Source organism: Schistocerca gregaria, chromosome 4, assembly GCF_023897955.1.
Source record: "Schistocerca gregaria isolate iqSchGreg1 chromosome 4, iqSchGreg1.2, whole genome shotgun sequence".
Taxonomy (NCBI): domain Eukaryota; kingdom Metazoa; phylum Arthropoda; class Insecta; order Orthoptera; family Acrididae; genus Schistocerca; species Schistocerca gregaria.
Window position 1 is genome coordinate 401,247,490 of NC_064923.1, and position 14,115 is coordinate 401,261,604.

A 14,115-nucleotide genomic window follows, 5' to 3' on the forward strand; every position below is an offset into this window, starting at 1 on the left:
TGATTAGAAGTTGGTGATAGTTAAATCAAGTTTCTCTGTATGTTCGTATCTGTTTTAGGACACATCGCTATGTAAAATGAACATGCTGCACAAAGAGAGAATGGAAACAGCAAGCACTAATAGTGTCACCTGCAATTGATTGCAGTGTCGGGCACCTGAGGTAGCATAGTAATAATTCAATAGTGAATAAAATGAAAGTCAAGCCTTAGCTGATTCTCTAGCTGGTTGTTGCTGTGGTAACATTCCTGTAAACAAGCAGTGGTCAAGTAACTGTTATTCTGATTCATGTTGCCTTGCCTTCAGAGACCTTCAAGGCTATCTTGAATGTAGACAGAACAGTACCTGTGGGAGTGAAGTTGTTTTGGAAGGCATGGTTTAATCATAATTTTAGGGATGTTAGTCAGACTTCACATTATTCCTAGCTAAAGTCTAACAAAGGTCATCTGCAAGCTCGTCTTCTGCTCAGTTTAGAGCAAATGTTCTCAATAAGACACATCAGAGTGGAAGCAGGAAATGGGAGAATGGTATAGGGTAGTTGGTATTTGTCTTATGCAGCCTTCTGTGTACCAGAAAATGACTTGCTTGAATTATACGGAAGAATGATTTTTGCAGTCTCACATTTATGGTTTTTTAAATATATTTGTGAATTAGTGGTGCTTTTGCACTTTTTTGAGGTAGTTATTAATGAGGGATGAAATTTTGGTTGCAGTATCCTAGTGATGGGTAACATAGCTCTGATTCTAAGACAGACTGTAGCCAACAGTGCTTTTTTTACAATAAATGTTAATGCTTCTAGTGCTGCTGCATTTGTTCTAAACAAAAGTATATCACAAAACATCATTGACTGAGAATCAGTTATTGGGTCATCATCTCAACTATGCAGCTGTGTTTGACAGTAGTTACCAGCCCCACACTTAAATGGTAGGTTGCTCATCTTCTAGCTGTTAAGCAGATTATACACTGAACTGTAGGTTTCCATGTTACTGCCTGCATAACTCATCTCAAAGGTAGTTTGGAGGAAGGCAAAGGCATACCACCATCAACTGGACCATGCCTAGTAAAGTGGTGTTCAAACCAATCTTTGAATACAGTTTTAATTTACTAGGTCACTGAACATATGAAAGGTTACTGCTGTGATGATTGGCAACTAATTCTGTGAGGTGACAATGTTGCAGTGGGCTTAAGAATCCATATATTAATATTTTAATAGGCTCATGCTGTTTACCAGATGTGTTGCATGCAACTTTCGTCCTTAATGTATTCTTGTCACACTTTAAAATGCTGCTCACTTAAGTGGATATCTTTTTTATTCATTATCCTTTTCATATTTTTCTTCTTACTGTTCTGGATCCCCTTTGTGATGCAGTTTTTTAAAAAAGCTCTACTTATTACACATGGCCTAAATTACCATAGTATGCTTTCAGATATGAAGATTGTGTGTCCATATTCTCAGTCTGTAGTCTGCTCATTAATTCACCACAAATAATATTCCAGGTAGACTACATGACGTAATTGTATTGTAATGCTTTTGATTACAGATTTGCTCATACTGGCTGTTTTACTTTGTTTCAATGAGAGATGTTGTGGGCAGATAATGCTCTGTGATGCTGATCCTGCAAATTGTTGATAGCAGTGGAACTTTAGAGGTAGGTACATACCTTGTTAAGATCTTATCATTACTGACCATTGGCCGATGATGAGAGCTATGTATGACTGCCAGAGTGATGTGTACCAGGGCTTGACTCAGCTGCAATCGTATGGCCAGTCCTTTGTAATCTTGGAGGCAGGTTGCCAGTGACCTCCCTCTGTAAGGCCAAAGGAATATTGAATTGACAATTCTTCCTATTCCATAGGTGAACAATGCCTAAAGTGATTGTGTGTTGTTCAAGGACTGTAATTGTTACATCTCTCTCTCTCTCTCTTTCTCTATCTGGCACAGATTGCAGTAGCCCTGGTTCACTCCCTGGTTGTTGTGATTTTGCTTTAGTAATCTGATGGCCTAGTGACCACACTGAACTAAATTGATAACTTAGTTGACACTACTCATCAGGTAACAAAATGTAATACATAGGTTTACGAAAACACTGTTTAATAAAAGGATTTGCAAATTTTAAAATTTAATATTAATCAGATAAATATCATTACTGGTGAAACATCTTCGTTAATTATGTAAGAAAAACTATTTTTCTACTATAGTTGGAGTCAGACAATGGCAGTAGAGATCAGCATGGTATCTACACCTATGAATTCTTAGAAAGCCATTGAGTATCCAGTAGTGTTCTGAGCACTCTGCTGTGTCATATCCAGTGCGAGCATTTAACATGATTGTAGCAAGTTATTTAATGATTTCTTTTATTTAGTTTGTTGTGAATTGTCATGGCTGATGGTGGTAAGTGACAAATTCTACACAAGCACGCAAGCAAGTGAGACATAATTTGTAGCATACATTACTACATAAAGTGCAAAAATTGTGGGGAGGTGTGTGTTGGTACGACAAAAAGAACTGTCAAAAACAACTTGAAGAGCACAAGGGCAATTACAGAAGAGGGGAGATTGACAGATCAGATGTTGCGAACATCCTTTACAGCCAGGAGACCACCACATTCACTTTGATAGGACTAAAGTACAGGCAGCCCCAAGCAGATACCACAAAAGACTATACAGAGAGGCTATAGAGGTTGTGGAACATCCCAGAAATTTCAATAGGAAGGAGGGTGTGAAATTGAATGAAATTTTTATTCTGGTTCTGAAGATGTACCAGTCTTTCCCCAACAGCTGATAGTAACTGTGGACGATGGCAGTCGACAGCAGCCAGTTGCATGCACATATTCAAAATGTGATGTGATGCCATGCCATGCCACTGAACGGGAGCTTACGGAAATGGAATTTTGCTGTTGTCAGAATTGTCAGGTATTAGTGCAGTCCCTTTGAGCACAGCATAATAGTCTGAATTATTTTATTGTGGCAGTTCCAGCCCTGAAAGTTCACTTTTTATAATAAAGTGCAAAGTGTGTGTATGCACATATCACATCTGTAACTTGGAGCAGGCAACTATGCAATCACAGTCTGTTTCTTGACCTGTGTGAACCACTGTCTTTCACGCATTAGACTAAAGGCCATTCCTCATTTTGTGAGATCAGAATAGTGGGTTTGAGAAAAACTGCAACTATAGCTAAATCTTTTGTCTCATTAGTTGAAAGTAAGGATACATCCAAGGGATGGCTTTTTATTTATTCACTCATTCATTTCTCCTTGAACCATTTGACCCAACAATAAGATATATTAGGTGCATTGTGCCATACATGGGGCCTCCTTTCTTTCCTCACGGGCTACATTTCTTCCCCGTGCCCTTTTCCCTCTCCCCCTCCTTCCCTTCTGTGTTCTTACGTCAACCTGGCTATCCCTCTGGTTTACTGTATTTCTTGGAGTTTTTTCCTTTTCATCCTTCCAGTTGGCATTTTTAGTCTGCCTGTCGACGTTGACCTCCACTTCTAAATTTTTCTCTCTGTAGTGAGCCATTTGGGGAAGAAATTCTGTACTCACTTCTATGATGTGGATGCCTCTCCTCCCCTTCCTTCCCCACTACTTCCCCCATTGTAACCCCCCTCCACCCTGCTAAGTCACTAGCACATGTAGCCAGTCCATGTGGTGGGCCTGTTATGTACCCATCTGGCTGGGCCCCTGACAAGATCACACCTCTCGTACATGAGCTGCTGCTTATGTGTAGGAGTGGTTGCTCATCATTCCGAAGCATCAGAACTCGTAACAGCCACTGTGCTGGTTGACCCTTCCTGTGGGTGTGTAGTGCCCATGGGGAGAATCCATTAATCCATGTCTTCGGTTGGTAATGGATCATTGAATGCTGTTCCTTATGACCCTGCAGCCTTACATTCCGTAGCTACACACTGGGAGGGGGACAGGCTCAACAGCTTGGAATGAAACAATTTCCAACTACCTGGTCTGCACTAATATGGATGGAGACCCATTCACTGCCACAAAGCAGATATTTTATGCAGAAAAATTGTAGAAGAGTTTGGCAAAGTTTAGTCTCGCATTATCATGTGGTAGGGCTCACTGATGATAAAAACTTCTGCTGCAGCCTTTTGTGCTTGTGATCATCTCGGTGCTATCCCGGTGGTAATCACTCCTCACAGTCTTCAAATATGCTTCAGGGAGTCATTTTTCATAGGGACCTCATCCTTCAAACTGGTGAGGAACTCCAGGAAAATCTGGAACAAGGCATTCATTTTGTCTAGCATGTTCAGCAAGGTTGACAGTAACACCAATTCCAGCACATTTATTCAGTCTTTTGAGGGAGATAACCTGCTGGAGAACACCAGGGTTACGTGAAGCCATACATCCCACCAACAATCAGGTGTTCACGGTGTTTGCGTTTTGGACACATCTTCCCGCTTTACGGTGGACCCTCTTTAGTGAATGTGGACAGCCACTCTGTGAGGGGAGCCCTTGTGATCTGCCGCCCGTATGTGTCAATTGTCATGACCATCATGCTCCGTGCTTGCCAGATTGCCAGACTTAAAAGAAGGAAAGGGAGAGGCAAAAGTATAAGTCCTTTGATAGTTTATCTTGCATTAAGGTTTGACATAAAGATGACACTTCACCCTGTCAATGATTTCTACCTTTGCTTCTATAACATCCTTTCCCCATTGCCCTCTTCCTTACCCTAGTCCTGCCCCACCCCCTCCTCTCCCCCACCCCTGTGGTTCTCAGTAAATCCCTTCAAAGTGCCGCTCCCCCTCCCTGGCTGCAGAAGTGTCCCACTTCTTCGGTGCCTGCTGGTGATTGGGCTTCCTCCACACAGTCCTTGCACCCCGAATGTCCATCACTCTATTTAAGTTGCAGATATTGCAGAAGCCTGCTCTCCCTCTGTGACCTGATCTCCTCGACCTCAGAGAGGAGGAGGAGGAGGAGGAGAAACAAAAGTCCCAGGACAGCTGCCCACATCCCCTCCCCTCTCTGTATATGCAGAGGTGTCATCTCCCCCCTCTCAACCTGGCTCATCTCATTTCTAGAAGACACCACATCCTTATTGGTGATGGTGACCCAGTGGTGTTACTAGCTCCAGCCCATTTATCTCCCATTTTGGTACCTGCTCTGTGCTTATTCAGTGGCACTGTAGTAGATACTGCTGTAAACTCACAGCTCTGCAATCCCTTAATCCCTTATTCCCTTTTATTTAGTAATGTGTGTTGTTCTTCAGGAATCTCTTATGCTCACTCACTGACACTTTGTGGATTCTGTGCTTTGTCAGAACCGGGTCAGCCATTTGAGGGCTTCCGGTGGCATTTGCTCATTGGTTCGTATGGATATTGTTAGAACATGTATCACCCTTCACACCACATTGGAAGCAGTTGCCATCTCTGTCCACTTTGACTATGTGGTCACGGTTTCCACTGTCTGTATCCCTCCTGACAGGACACCTACACCTGCTTCTGTAACTGCCTTCCCCCCTTTCCTCCTCCTCTGGGACTTTAATGCCCAGCACTGTTCGTGGGACAGTGCTTTTTTGTCTAATTGGACTCCTCATTGACCATTTTCTTGCTGCATGACCTGTGGCTTCTTAATGATGGTTCCCCTACTTATTTTGGTGCTGCATGTGGCACTTTCTTTGACATTGATCCTTTGCTCACTTCCCCTCTCCTCATTCCTTCTTTACACTGGCTGCCACACAGTGACCTCTGTGACAGTGACCACTTTCAATTCTCTCATTCCCTTCCCACATCCCGGTGGCTTTCCATTGTGCTGATTGTTCTCTTTTTTATTGACAGTCATACATGATCTGTCAGATAAGATAATCCACACTGCTGTTCCCTGTGTTCCATGGTGGAACACAGCCATTGCCACCACTGCCAATGATCGTCATCGTCCTCTGGAGCAGCACCAGTCTTCTGCTGGTCTTATTACTCTAAAGCCTTCACACCAAAGCCTGATACGTAATCAGGCCAAGCGGACATGTTGAAAATACTGAGTCTCCTCAGTAGGTTCTTCGGTCCCTTTGTCGCGGGTGTGGACTACACCCTGCACCTTCCAAACAAAATTGTCAGTGGCATTCTTCCACTCTGTGTGTTGCCCTTCCAGGTGGACTTTGTACAGATTCATCAGTTCTTATGGAACCTCTCGTGACCCATTTTGCGATGGCATTTCTCATCCAGAAATAGTGAACAGAAGCTTCCCACAAATGTTTTACCCTTTGTCAGGCAGAATCCTACTATGAATCTTTCAGTGAATGGAAGCTGCTTCTGGGCTTATTTTCTGAAGATTGTCCCTGGCCCCAATTCCATCTATAACCATTTGAGTGAACACTTCAGTCCTCTGCAGTGTCTGTATCTCCCCCAGGTGTTTAACTGTTTTAATCTCCAAAGCATTTTCCCCTCTGTGGGGAGACAGTATTATGGTTTCTGTCCTTAGTCTGATAGTCTTGATAGTTACCGGCCAGCCAGCCTGACCAATGTCCCCTGCAGGTTATTGGAATGGATGATGGCTCATTGGCTCAAGTGGGTCCTTAAATTTCACAATCATTCATCTCTTTACCAGTGTGGTTTTTGGAAGGGACGGTCTGATTGATCATCAGATCCAGTTAGAAACTGCCGTTCAGCATGCCTTTCAGCATGCCTTTCCTGAGCACTGCCCTTTTTTTCACGTTTGTAAAGTGTAAGACACAGCTTGGTGCCATAACATCCTTATTACATCCCATGAGTGATGTTTGACCCCCCCCCCCCCCTTCAATCATGATTTTTGCCAGTTCTTGTCCTATTGGTCATAGTTTAGGTTGGCACCATTCTCAGCTCTCCAGACCCACTAAAATGGCATTCCACAGGGCTGCATAAGAAGTGTTCTTTTCTCATAACTATTAATGGACTTGTGGTCTCTGCCAGACTGTTACTCCCCCCCCCCTCCTCCCCCCTCCTTGCTCTGTATGTGGATGATATCTGTATTTGGGCTAGCTCCCACTTGGTGGCTCTGTGGAACGAGTGGACCAATACTAAGTGCCATTGGTTTGCCCACCTACTCATTAGCCAAGTTTTTGACTATGATGTTAAAACCACATGTAGGCCATTCGGGCTCTTATATAAAGAATTTGACACATTTCATCAGCAGATTGAATGGCATAGTGGTCCAGCTGGAGGACATATTGGTCAGCTTCGATGTGGTATTGCTGTTTACCATGATTCCTTTTCATGATGTATTGGAACAGCTGGATCGAATTTTTCCTGCTGATATTTCAGAACTGTTTAAGTGTTATTTGATGACCACATACTTAAAATGGAGTGAACAGTTTTATGAGCAAACAGATGGCGTGGCTATGGGAAGCCCCCTAAGTCCCCTAATTGAAAACTTCTTTATGGATAAATTCAAAGAACCAGCCTTAGGTACTGCCAGCAAAAACCAAATGTATGGTTCTGATACTTGGATGACACGTTTGTGCTGTGGAGACATGGCAGGGAGGAACTAAGCCGGTTCCATGAAAATCTGAACAGTATAAACTCGAGAATTCAGTTTACAATGGAAGAGGAGGTAGACCTCAACTTATTTCTCTGATGTGCTTGTTTTTAGAAATCAAAATTGTAGTTTGAGCCACTCAGTACACTGCAAACCCAAGCACAGGACAGTTATTTGCACCGGGGTTCGAACCACCGCCCACAACAGAAGCAGGGTGTTATCAAGGTGGTAGCAGACAGAGCTAGAAACATTTGTGAACCTGAGTTGCTCGATGCTGAGATGGAACATCTCCACAATGCACTAATGAAGAACAGATATTCGTCTGCCGAAATAAAACGTGCGTTCAGACAGCCACGAAGAAATCGTAGTGATGTACAGGCTACTGCAAAATGTAAGGTGTTCTTGCCATTTGTTAAAAATGTAATGGAAAGAATAGGGAGGATCTTGATGAAGTGGAATATTACCGTAATTTACAAGCCCAGCAGGATGATGCAGGAATACCTTAAGCCTGCCAAGGATGCTTGTAAACTATTGGAAAAACCTGGAGTGTATAAGATCCCATACAGCTGTGGAGATCTTTATGTGGGTACCACTAAAGGAACTTACAAAACGTTTGGAAGAGCACAAGGGCAATTGTATAAGAGGAGAAACGAAACGATCAGCTGTTACGGAGCATGCTTTCCAGCCAGGGAACCACCCTATTCGTTTCGAGGAAGATGCAAGTAATAGTGGCCACAAGCGGATATTACAAAATGCTCTACAGGGAGGCAATCGAAATCGCTAAACATCCTAATAATTTCAGTAGAATGGAGGAGGGCGTGAATTTAAACAGTATATGGATGCCGGTGTTAAAGATGTGGGCCACCCGTCCACTACTGGGTGATGGCAATGGCGATCAACAACGGGCAGCGGCCAATTGCACTAAAGTTTTCAAATCACGTGACTTCACGCTGTGGCGTGTAAGTGCGCGGATACGAAATTTAGTGGCAGTCAGTAGTGAGCCAGTGAGTGTGTTGGACCTTCCATTAAGCTACAGGCCCCCTTGAAGATGTCTCCTGCAGGTGGGGATGAAACGTTGGGAATTGACACAGAATTCATCAACCGACCACGGCATAACAGCTCGGATAATTATAGTGGACATGACATTTCCGGCTGTGAAAGTCTACATTTTAGTATAATTAAAAGCACATGTTCATCCATGGTGGATTTTGCCATTACCATTTATTAAAAATCTAGCACTGCCATCACCAATAGTCCACACCTTATAGCTAGGCAATTTCAGCCACAGTTTGGGACTTCGTTTCCCAAGCCTGCTTGTTGCTAGAAGGTTGCTTAATGAAGGTTTCTAAGCATTTCTGAAGCTGTTAAAGCATTTAGCAAAGTTTCTCAAACCTTGGTTGGATATCTTCATGGTTTCCTCTCTCTCTCTCTCTCTCTCTCTCTCTCTCTCTCTCTCTCTCTCTCTCTATATATATATATATATATATATATAAACAGCATTTTTGCTGCATGATTTAAACTTCTCTTTAGATAATGACTGGTTCTGGAAAACTGAGGCCAATTCAAGTTATTGGTGGCACATGAAGAGTTGTGATACTGTGCCGATTGGGAATACTCCATGTGTATTTTCGAACTGGCCAGTGAAATATTGAAGGCCAAATGACACATTGAATTTCTAACGTTGTTATCCTCCTCAAATGAAGTTTCACAAACATTGCCTATCCTCCATGTGTTATTCTTGCATTCAACATTCTGGTCTGGTTGCAGAGTTAAAACCATAAATTATTGGGCATCAGTTGTTCTGATATTGTGGCAAAAAATGACAAGAAGGCCCCTGACAACCTTTTCACTTGGATTATATTCAAATCAGTTGGAATAAGCTGGTGATATTCTCTCATTACAGCAACTCTGAGCCATAGAAAACCTTTTTTTGTAGAAGCTCTGGCTAATTCAGTACGAGCCTTCTCAGCAAAAATTCAGTTTTATTACAGTTTTGCTCACAGAATTTGAATGAATAGAATATGTGGGGACTCTGTTTTCCTTTGGAAGTGGTAGACTGATTTTGTGCAGCCAGTCATTTCATAGTTCCTCAAATTCTGACCTGCTAACTTTCAATGACTAGTTGCAAAAATGTTCCACTCAGCATTTACACCAAAATCTTTGTGGTGGTAGCACAGATTGGTGCAACTTTTGTAGTGGGATGCAGACCCATAGCTTGCCCAGCTTTGTCACTTTTTTAGTAGACTTAGGTTTTATGAAAGGCGTGGCCTGCAACTGCATCATATCTTAAGCCCGTCTCACACGGAGCAATGTTCGCCGCAAGTTTGCGAGATGGCTTTCAAGCCTGTTGGCTTGCAGGGAAAGGAGCCGGCTATCTTCCATGCCAAAGCTCTCCCACAGTGCAAGATCAGCAGCTAGTTGTCATTATCGGCTGTATGTTATATCGAACGAAGATGGCTGCTTCAGGTACAGATGTTCAGAGCAAATTGGCGTTATTAGCTGTTTTGGTTCTAAACAATGCGGAAATGCATGCTAATGAGAGAAGAAGAAAGAATGGATGAAAAACTGGATTAAGAGGTGAAACGCTGGAAAAGGTGTGCTCTCCATGCTTCATAAAAAGTTGTGGTTAGTTCGCATAACGCCTACTTTTGTTTGAAAAGCATCGCTATTTCATTAATGTTTCATCATCAGTGTTCTGCCTAAAGGCAAGTTTTCACATGGTAGTTCTCCAGGCTGTCCGGTCTTCTGCCATCCTCTTCAGGTCTGCATAATTTCCTCCTCCCTTTGTCATCTATCATCTTGTATCTTTCTTCCTCTTGTTTTCTCCCACAAACCAATCCTTCCAAAGCATCTACAAGCAAGCACTCCCTTCTCAATGAATGTCCTAACCAGTTCTTTTTCCTTTCTCTTACAACCTTGAGCAGATATCGACTCTCACCAACCCTTTCCAATACTCTTTCATTACTAACTTTTCCATCCAGCTTATTCTCTCCATTCTCCTCAACATCCACATTTCAAATGCTTCTAACCTTTTTCATCCTCTCATCTGTGTCCATGTTTCTGCCCCATATAGTGCCACACTGCAGGCAAAACATTTGCCAAGACTTTTCCTTAGTCGTTTATCTAATTTGTCACATAAGTCTCTCCTCTTTCTGTTGAATGCCCCCTTTGCTGTGGCAATTAGTTTTCACCTCCTGGTGACATCTCAAGTCTTCAGTTATTGTGCTTCTGAGATATTTAAATTCTCTTACTTGGCTATTGGTAGATTGTCCTATTTTAATATTGGACTGTTTGTGTCATGACCATACTCTTTGTTTTTGCTGTGTTTATTTGCATCCCATATTCCACACAAGCTTCATTCAGATCTTTGAGCATGTTATCCACTGTCCTCTCACTTTCTGCCACTAATACCATGTCATCAGCAAATCTTATACATTCTATTCTCTTTCCACCAGTACATATTCCTCTTTTCCCATTTAAGCTTTTCGCAACAATCTCTTCAAGGTATATGTTAAACAACAGTGGGGAAAGGCAACAACCTTGTCAAACACCTCGTCCAATGCTGCTTCTCTGACATTTCATTTCCAATGTTGTTTGACTTTATAAATATGCCAATGACTGTTACATACGACTTTATTTTATAGGATAGAAGATCGTACATCCTTTGCAAATTTTATGCGAATGGATGTATTGGTATTTGAAGAACTGCTTTGTTTGGTTTCGCCTCTCTTTCAGAAGAAAGACACGGTGATGCATCAGGGAATTACGGCCTGGGAAAGGTAAGTGCATTATTATATGTTTGAAAGAGAAAGTTAATTTTTATGTATAACCCATTGTAATTTTACGATCAATCTGAGACATGTTCAATATGCGTCTCTTGGCTTGCTGTCACACTGCATTTCCTAGCAACCGGAAACACTTACAAATATATGGCCTATACTACACGAATAGTGAAAAACACACTCTCCCGAATGATACCAGAGACTTTTGACGGCCATAGCAAGCGTGTTTGGAGATAATGCGATACAGGTAAGCCCAAGATAAATGCTAAAACTATTTGCTATGTTTTTCTTCTTGGACTGGCAAGAGTTCCTACTACACCTCACAACAGCAGAAAAGCATCTATCAACAAAGGCTTCCCGCGTCTGACGTCACAAACGAAACTTCTCATGATTGGCCAACACAGGTAGCACGCAGGGAACCTTAAAAGAAAAATGAAGCTTACTGCGAATCTTGCTCCATGTGAGATGGGTTTTAGGCTGAAAGAAAAATTCTCTGCAGTATTAAGCAGAGCAGTTACTTCACCAGACTTAAGATTTTGCATCATAGTTTTTAGTTGGCGAGTTTGATTTTTAAAACAGTAGTGAATCGTCAGGTGTGTAATCTGTTTGGATACACTGTTTGTACTAAAGGTTTTTTTTCAGATAATAGTCCTAGATCAGTTAAGTGTGAATAAAGTGCATTTCTTTCAGCACAGCTCACACTTGATGCTGCGTGAAAGCTTTTGGTTTACTACAGCTAAAATCTATCAAAAATGTGTGTAGTGGAAGCTTGTTAACACTTTTTTGAAATGATTGCAGATTTTGAATGTCATAATCAGGAATACTTACTACCAAAAATACTTCATTTGGTAGTGATTAGATTTTTTTCTATCAGTGAAAATGTGGTGTTATGGGTACCATTTTTGGGATCTCTTAATGCCACACTTCCTGATGTGGTGTGGCAATAATGTTAATTCAGAATGCACCTTTTTGAGATCACTTCAGAATATTGAACCCAGAAACTCAAAATTACATGTTAATATATAAGAAGCAAAAAGTCTTAAATTTGGCATCATTGTCCAAATCTAACATCGGATGCATACACTTCTGCCATCAGCCAACTGGTATGCAGAAGAGTCATGTGACCGGAGAGTGCACCCTTTAGTATCCACAGTACGTACCTGGCATGTGATGAAAAAATAAAAATATGCTAAAATTGAAACTTTTATTACTCTTCTAAAACTAACAAACATGATTCATTTAGTGTGTTAGAGAGTCACTAATGGTAATTGAATATAGGTTGTCATTTCACAAACTATGAGTAGATAGTACGTCTTGTAGCCTAAATGTGTGGCAGCACAATAACATACAGTGCACTGTCCTATATATGGAAAGGTTTCAAAACATGACAATAGTTGATTGTTAATTTTGTGCCACTGTTAACATTATGGCAGGTGCACGGACTTTCATAACATGAGCGGACATGTGTTGTATGTACTACACGTGTAAAGGAAAACTGCCTTTATGTTAACAGGTACTACTTATAAAATCCGAGGTTATAACCCTTCTCATTGTAGAATGGATACAAGCCAGTGTTTTCTGTACAAGGAACTTCCTATATTTTTTCAGGCGCATTATGTCTTGGTCAAGTGGATGACAGTGGGTTGTACAATTCGGAGGAAAGAACACTACTACATATGATGTATTGTAGGGCTGCTTTGCACACTGGTCAGTAAAAGGTTGATCCCCCCCCCCATTTCTAACATCCAATCTTGCTCTCCAGACAAGCCAGAATTGTTTGAATGTAGTTATTTTCCATGCACTTGCTTGGGACATATGGAAATATCTGCATATTTTAAAGAATAGTGGACTCTTCAGCATTTCCAGTTGTTAGCAGCACAGACTTTTCCACTTTCATTACAATATGATAAAATAGTTCCTCTACAAAATTTTGTGCTATGTTGTTTTTTCTCCTCTGAACTCAATTAGTAAGATGCTGTCAGAGCTAGTATATTCTATATGATCTACTTTTGAGACTCATTTCTACCATAAGACAATCTGTATGACTTGCAAAGTTGCCAGCACTGAATAGAGCTGTCTCCCTGCATATGTATGCACTACGCAGCCATGAATGTCCTACTCCCACAACTCTTGGCAACAAAAAAATTGCAGCTGCCATGCATTTTACTAATGCAGACACAGACAAGAACAACAGTCTTATCTTCTTCCAGAATGATTTTTAGAATATAGGTCAATGTACATGAGCTACAAAGTTAATAAAAAATTGCATGTTGTACAAAAAAATGTATGTTGGCAACATTTTTTTGGCTCCTTAGTTTTTGAAGCAGGTGATGCAACAACCATTAACTACTAGCTATTGCAACAAAATGAGAGCAGTTTTCTCAAGTTCATAATTATATTTATATTTTGCTATTCTGTTTACTAACTTGCTGTTGCACTGTAACATATTGGTCACTGTGGTTATGGTGTCACCCCCCTGCTCCCCCCCCCCCCCCCCCCACACACACACACACACAAAATCCCTCCACACTTCACCCATTTTTGTGGTGATAATGCTGTTGTTTTGCTGTCTTTCTTTGCAGCATCCTCTGTTTCTCCTACTCCTCCTCCTCCTCCTGCTCCTGCTGCTGCTGCTGCTGCTGCAGTTTGAGGTACCTCTTGTGGAACCTAAATTCAAAAATTTACTGGTTTCAGATGCCAGTGACTCAAGATGAATGGTGTGCAACACAAACTTTGTTTAGCCACTCTCCCTGTCCCCCATCATATGGCATCTTTGGATGGTAAGCTTATTGTTAAGCCTTGCTGTTAGTGGAGGTGAATATTACAATTATTAAGAGACATTTTGCATTGTGTTACTTGTTATTGTTCATGC

The 14,115-nt window shown here is 41.5% G+C and overlaps 1 long non-coding RNA gene and 1 other non-coding gene across 2 annotated transcripts in view; both read left to right on the plus strand.

Moving 5' to 3' along the window:
* LOC126365900 (uncharacterized) overlaps positions 1 to 14,115 on the plus strand; it is a 35,539-nt gene that overhangs the window by 4,809 nt on the left and 16,615 nt on the right. The window contains exons 2-4 of the long non-coding RNA XR_007566270.1: positions 1,539 to 1,646; positions 11,106 to 11,240; positions 13,938 to 14,023. This is a non-coding gene — a long non-coding RNA (uncharacterized LOC126365900). The remainder of the gene's footprint in view (positions 1 to 1,538; positions 1,647 to 11,105; positions 11,241 to 13,937; positions 14,024 to 14,115) is intronic.
* Positions 1,690 to 2,000, plus strand: LOC126268521 (small nucleolar RNA U85). Its single transcript, XR_007549136.1, has one exon. It is a non-coding gene; the product is annotated as a small nucleolar RNA U85 (small nucleolar RNA).